General features: G+C 43.1%; 1 protein-coding gene across 1 annotated transcript in view; it reads left to right on the top strand.

Moving 5' to 3' along the window:
- The window catches only part of uxt (ubiquitously-expressed, prefoldin-like chaperone), a 363,866-nt gene that overhangs the window by 348,566 nt on the left and 7,800 nt on the right, over window positions 1-7,500 (top strand). The window lies entirely within an intron of this gene.

Consider the following 7,500-nt stretch of genomic DNA (forward strand, 5'->3'; position numbering starts at 1 on the left):
CACCAGTTAGAATGCACAACAAATTAATCCAACTTTATTACAACGTATTTTCCAGCTGAGAAGTTCCCATTCTCTTCTTCTGAATGATATTTTGAGATTTTGAAGATAAAACAACAGGAAATTAAACGATATAAGAAAGAAAAAGAGGAGAAGAAGACGGGAGCCGCTGAGGCATGAACAGAACGAATGATAAAATTAAATTGAAGAAAATACATTAGAGGAAAAAACAAGAATAATTTAAAAAAGTGGAAGAAAATAATCATAAAACAAGCAGAGGTACACACACACACACACACACACACACACACACAGGGACAAGAATGAGACATAACAGCATGAAGTCAACTAAACTATCTGCTGGTTAATAAACGACCGATACTGAAAAGGAGAAAGAAGTGCAGGAATTATACTTATTACTTATAATTATACTTACTAATTATAACACAAAACTGTATGCAGATTAGATGTCAATTTTAAGAAATTTCCCTGATTGATCATCCTCAGAAATAAAGATCAATGATCAATAATCAGTTAATCTTTTTTTTTAAAAAAACAGCAAAATGTAGCGATAGAAAATACAAAACTGTACTCAATCAAAACTTTAAACATTTGAAACATGGGATAATTTATACAGCAAAACAAAAACAGAAACATGAAGGCCAATAAGCAGTAGTTAACTGATTACTAATTAATAAGCTTGATCGATCAAATTCTTAACGACAATAAATCAATCACTGATTAATCATTTACAGCCCTGATGCAGATGAAGATCTAGTGACTGAAACTTTGTACTGCAGAAGAGGAGACTCGAGTCACATGACTTGGACTCGAGTCACATGACTTGGACTCGAGTCACATGACTTGGACTCGAGTCTCAGTTTTAATAGCTTGAGTCTTGACTTGCTGCATGAAGAGAAGACTTGAGACTTGACTTGACTTGGGTTCTGGTGACTTGGGACTTGACTCTGACTTGTACTTTGATGACTTGAAAAGGTTTCTAAAGTCTTGACTTGAGATCTTGTGTTTGTGTAAATGACTTAGATTGAAAGTGATGAGATTTGTTCCAGCAGACGACTGAATTTAAATTCTGTTTTCTGAATTTGTATGGAATGATTGAATTTATTGAAGTTGAAACTGATTATAGAAATCAAACTCATGATGCTCTTACCAAGTTTTTATCCTATTAAAACCATATTGCATTGAAAAGTCCTAGATATTTAGTTTTCTTTAAGATATTAAATTGATACTGGACTCTTGATTTGTTCTGACTTGACTTGCTGTTCTACATTTAGACTTGAGACTTGACATTAATGACTTTACTAAAATAGAGTATAGTAAGAACAGATAGAAGGTGAATTGTTTATCAGTCAGAGGTCGGAGGAACAAACAGAAGTTTCTAGAAGTTTCTCGTCTGTTCTGCTGTGTTCACTGACCCGCGGTGCGTTCAGGGACGCTTGGACTGCTGTGGCTTTATCAGCAGTTCCTGTCTTCTCTACCAGAGCGCTTCTATCTTTACCGAGACGCCGCGCCGCTTTCTGAAATAAACACCGCTGTCTGTGTTAAACACCAACTGACAGATGTTTTCTCTAAATATCTGACAACTGACAGTTTGTCTGTGCGGAACGGGTTCCTGCCGGGTTTAACATGCTGGTCTGTTGCAGCGGCAGGTCGTAAAAACATACAGCGATATGAATAAGAATAGAGCTAATGGGAGGGTGTATTATATGAAAAGTATGAAAATATATGAATTACAGCAAGTATGAGGGTGTGCAAAATAGCAGCAGTAGAAAATGAAATGAATAAAAAATATGGATGATGTGAACGTTTTCCAAAAATATGAAGTATGTGCTGTAAAAAGAGAGAAAAAAGAAGTGAAACAGAAAACATAACATAAAGCATCATTTGAGGTGGGAAGAAACCAGTTTCCTGCAGCCGGACACTAACAGTCAGACACTCAAACACTCAAAGTTAGAAAGTCTGAAAAATGTCGCTACCAAAGTTTCCGAGTAAGTATATTCCGACTAATATACTTATGTGCTTAAAATCTACTTTCTCACAGAGCTGAGGCAGTTTCTCTCCTCCTCACAGAAACAGCAAGAAGCAGCAAAACCCACATCAGGGCGGCCATGTTTGATGTTTGTGTCTCGTTTGTCTTCCAGGTTTGATTTTCTGACAGAACAGCAGGTGAGATGGGCGTCAGCGGTCTGAGGGGCGGACCATGTGACCGGGACCTCCTGGGTGTGAATCCGGCCCGGGACCTTTACCGCATGTCATCCCCCTCTCTCTCTCTCTCTCTCTCTCTCTCTCCCCATCCCTGTCTCTCTTCACTATAGACTATCAAATAAAGGCAAAAAATAGCATGTGAAAGAAGAAACATCAGAACTGGAGAGAAGAACTTGTAAGCTTACTGTGGCTGCTTTCACTCTCTGTCACACTCGCACTGCATTATGGGTACATTCTTTTTTTTAAAATGATTTATTTAACCTTTATTTATCCAGGTTAGCCTCACTGAGAATAAGAATCTCTTTTTCAAGAGGGACCAGGCCAAGAAAAGCAGCACAGACGCTACAACAAACATCTCATCACATTACAGCATTATACATGGTCAACAAACTAAAACCCTAACCCTAAACTATGGGGAAAAACAATTACAATTTTCACCATCCTCCCTACCTTTAACCATTGTTTTAAAATCAAAAATGAGAGCGGTCCTGTAGTCTCAGGTCCTGGAGCTCGTCCCATGCCACGGGGCGGAGAACTGAAACGCCTTTTTACCAAACTCTGTACGAACCTTTTTTACATTCAGTAAAAACAAGTTTTGTGAGCGTAAACGGTCATTTTTGCTCGTCTGCTAGACGATGTACGTACATAAATAAAATGGGAGTTTTCTCAGTATAGCCTTATAAATGAAAATGTACCAGAGACTCAGCCTGCGTAAAGCCGACCCACTTTACAGTCTTCTGTCAGCAGGACTTCCTGTTTCTGTCTCTACTGGATCATCATGTCTGCAGCAAGCCGCTGCTCACTCACACTTTCTGTTAACTGGTTTACTGATGAAGCTGAGTCAGACAGTCAGACCTGAACCAGTCTGACCAGTGGAAACATAACCCCTGTTGAATTGTGGGTAATATCACACACACGCATCTAGCATGTGTGAAAAGACTGTTAGAAGTGTCAAAAGTCACATCCTCATTTTGTCTGGTAACACTGTACTTTTCTGTATGTCTTTACCCTTCACCTCCGTTAGGTTGAACTTCTGATGACACACACACACACGCACACACACACACACACACACACACACACACACACACACACACACACACACCTAGATTGTGAAAAGCAGCCGCTCTAACTGTAACTGACCTGCTTCCCCTCCCAGCTGCTGCCTGGCAGACAGATGGGTTGCTGGTTGCTGGTTGCTGGTTGCTGGTTGCTGGTTGCTGGTTGCTGGTTGCTGGTTGCTGGTTGAAACCCCAGCGCTGATACAGACACAGTGCCTCTGAGCAAGGCAGCCTGACCTCCATGTGTCTTACTCTGCTCCAGGCAGAAAGACTACATCATGTAGATACGACTAACAACTGTACTGTCATTGAAGGAAAACTCCCTAAAACACTATCAGCTGTCAGATGTTCTTTTCATCTCTGTCTCCATCCAGTAGTTTGTTGTGTTTTTCTTCTTGGTGGAGAACCGGCCAATCGTAGACGAGGTGACGTCACCTCCAGATGTTTCCAGCAGCTACAGTGGAGTTTGATATGAGAAAATGTTTCAGGATGTAAAACCTCAGCGGTAAACGTCAGGTTTTGGTGTCAGTCCCTCAGAATCAAAGAGCGAGGGCTTCTTTCTAGAGCCGCCATTTTGCACCGAGAGACGTTCAACAATCATACAGGGAGAAATCCATCGTAGAAGAGGAGAGAGACCAGTTTCTCCACCCACAGGAGCAGGAGAGAGACCAGAATGCACTGCAGGAGCAGGAGAGAGACCAGCATGCACTGCAGCAGAGAGACAGGATGAGGTTTGAGGAAGGAGGACGAATCGCTTTTTATCAACTGGAAAAACTCTCACTCTCTTGCTCTTACTATGCTATCTCTCTCTCTCTCCACCTGTACATACAACACACAGCAACAAGTTCACGCTCCTTCTCTGAGGTTGCCAAAAAAGGCATTCTGGGAAACGTAGTAAACTGCAGTAGAAGTAGACGAGGCAGGTTGAGGGAAAGCTGGTTCACCCAAACAGTAAATGACGACACTTCATCACTAAATAAGTTCTCCTGCCGTCACCTCTGGGTGGAGCAAGGCATTAACTCTGCAGGGTTGGAGGTTTCATTCCCACCAGCTCACTGACACTGACACTGACACTGACACTGACCTGCTGTCTCACATGAGATCAAGTGTCAGCTGTGATGGAAAGTTCAAGTCTCTGTCGTCACCGCTGGGTGAGAGAAAGTGTTTCTGTTCACAGCTTTTCAACTGACTGGTACAGGAGGCACCGACATTACCCAGAATGCCTTTTTTGTTCTGCGCTGCCTATGCAACTTGATCTTTACTCTCTTTTTATGCATTTTAATTCTTTATTTATCTCTTTTTATTTGTTGTTCTTTGTTTATCTTATCCTGTATGTGTTATCTAATGTCTTATGAACCTTGTGTAAAGCACTTTGAATTGTCTTTGTGCTCAAAATGCTGCAGAAGTGAACTTACATAACAGATTCCACATCTGTGACACAAAACTGCTTTGCTAGCTCAATCCAGTTGTAACTAAAATATGCGCAGACGAAAAACAAAATGTGTCACGCATAAATTAGCCTCCGCTGCTGCAAAGCTTACACACATTAGACTGACAGCGGGCGAGCGAGCATCAGTCAGTATGAGGTGAGAGAGCGGTTTGGTTTGACCTCAGAAACTGACCTGTATCCCAGCATGCATCATTTCAATCGGTGATCGATTAGTGATTGGGCTGTCACACTCTAAGGTGATGACACAGGGGCAAATTTTTAGGGCAAATTTGGAGCAAAATTTGCAAAAAGTTCTCTCACTGAAAACAATGTGTCAGTTTGACATCTAGCCTAGATCAATCAGAGAGCGAGGTTTCAACATCAACCAATCAGAGACAAGGAGATTGGTCAGCTGACCTGTCCTCAGCCCAAAATATTTTCAAAATGGTCCAACTGCCACTAAATAATAAAACACAACTAGGAAATAATAGCTGTCATTCTTTTTATAGAGCATTTAATAGAAAGCCAGAGCCTGTAACATGAGATGAACCTCCAGTGGAAACCTGATGAAATGATTCAACTGTTAAAGTTTCAGTAGAAAACAGCAGGTGAAGATGACAGAGATGCAGCAGTTCATTTCATCCATTTTCACTGCAACTGTCAGATTTGTCAGTTGCCCATTGCCCTCTGTGCTCATTGCCCAGTTGCTCATACTCATTGCCCATTGTCAGCAAATTGTGGCACAAATCTGCCCTAAAGCCTGTCTGTGTATCCTCAGCTTTACACACTGACAGCAGTACTGACTCCAGTCTGTCTGTTTCTCTACAGGAACACACAGCTGACAGTGCTCAGCAGTGTGGAGCAGTGTGTGTGTGTGTGTGTGTGTGTGTGTGTGTGTGTGGAGCTGAAAGTTTCTCAGGTGATGACAGACAGCAGGCTGCTCAGTCACACTCACCTGGAAAATAAAGTGTCAATAAATAAAACTGAAATCAGACTGAGGCAAAGCCGCTCTGAATCAACTGTTGTTCAGCTGGATGAGTCACAGGAGCAACCAGGAAGCTGCTGGGGATTAATACTGAACCAACCTGTGTGTGTGTGTGTGTGTGTGTGTGTGTGTGTGTGTGTGACTACAGAGAGAATGAGGAAGCAGGATTATTGACTAACTGAACTCAGAACAAACTGCTGTTGTTGCAGCAGGAGACTCAGTGAGCTTCAGCGCTTCAACACGTTTATCACCCAGATAAAAACAACATGTGATGGTTTCTACTTCCAGTTGGGAAAATAAAACACCTGATATTCATTACGCGATATTAAAAACACTCAGATTGCTGCAGGATCTGACAGGTGACGGCCGGTGACCCTTCCAGAGTCAGGAGGGGAACCTGCTGTTACAGAAACCAGGTTGCAGAAATAAAAGCGTAACGTAATAAAGGATATGAGTAAAAACATTTCGTCAGAGTCGGAGTTACGTTTTTCAATTCATGAAGATTTCACTTTGGAACAAAACTCTTCATGCGGCGCGTCAACATGCTCTGATGTCAGGACTCTGCTGTCCTGTCAGAGGTTCAGCAGGACGGACTCATGTTCCCCTCCGGGTGGAAAACGTTCTGCCGTCTTTGTTCTGATGAAACCTTTAACTCAAATCAGAACTGCATGGCAGCCTGAGAACAAGGCCGGGCCTCTCAGTTCCTTAAAGGAAAACTCCACCCAGAACAGGCTGGGTGGAGGAAGGGGCTGCAAACTGTTTCTCGACTGGAGAATCTCTCCCTCGCTTGTTATTGCTCTCGTTAAGCCATCAGCTGAATACAAGTCCAGCCGAGTTCTCTGGTGGTCGTTGAAAGGCATTCTGGGAAACGTAGTATACCACTAACTGCCTTAGAAGTAGACAAAGCAGGCTGAGGGTTAAATTACTAAAAAACTGGAATTCATTCACCTGTCAATCACCTGCCTTTCACCTGTCAATCACCTGCCTTTCACCTGTCAATCACCTGCCTTTCACCTGTCAATCACTTGCCTTTCACCTGTCAATCACCTGTCAATCACCTGCCTTTCACCTGTCAATCACTTGCCTTTCACCTGTCAATCACCTGCCTTTCACCTGTCAATCACCTGTCAATCACCTGCCTTTCACCTGTCAATCAACTGCCAATCACCTGTCTGTCACCTGTCAATCACCTGCCTTTCACCTGTCAATCAACTGCCAATCACCTGTTATAACTGAATGAACAAAAAGATTTGAATGAATGGAGATAAAAAGGCCATTGTAAGAGAAAGGAGAAGTTTCTTCACTTTCAAAATAAAAGCACAAAGGTCGCTCCATACCAAGAGGCTGTTCATCCATTAACTGCATTTAGAGGAGAGGAAATCTACAGACAGACAGACAGACAGACAGACAGACAGACAGACAGGCAGACAGACAGACAGACAGGCAGACAGGCAGACAGACAGGCAGACAGACAGACAGACAGACAGACAGACAGGCAGACAGGCAGACAGGCAGGCAGACAGACAGACAGACAGACAGACAGACAGACAGACAGACAGGCAGACAGACAGGCAGACAGACAGACAGGCAGACAGGCAGACAGACAGACAGACAGGCAGACAGGCAGACAGGCAGACAGACAGACAGACAGGCAGACAGGCAGACAGACAGGCAGACAGGCAGACAGGCAGACAGGCAGACAGACAGACAGACAGACAGACAGACAGACAGGCAGACAGGCAGACAGACAGTCAGACAGGCAGACAGACAGGCAGACAGGCAGACAGACAGACAGACAGGCA

This window comes from Centroberyx gerrardi, chromosome 14 (assembly GCF_048128805.1).
Source record: "Centroberyx gerrardi isolate f3 chromosome 14, fCenGer3.hap1.cur.20231027, whole genome shotgun sequence".
NCBI classification, from domain to species: domain Eukaryota; kingdom Metazoa; phylum Chordata; class Actinopteri; order Beryciformes; family Berycidae; genus Centroberyx; species Centroberyx gerrardi.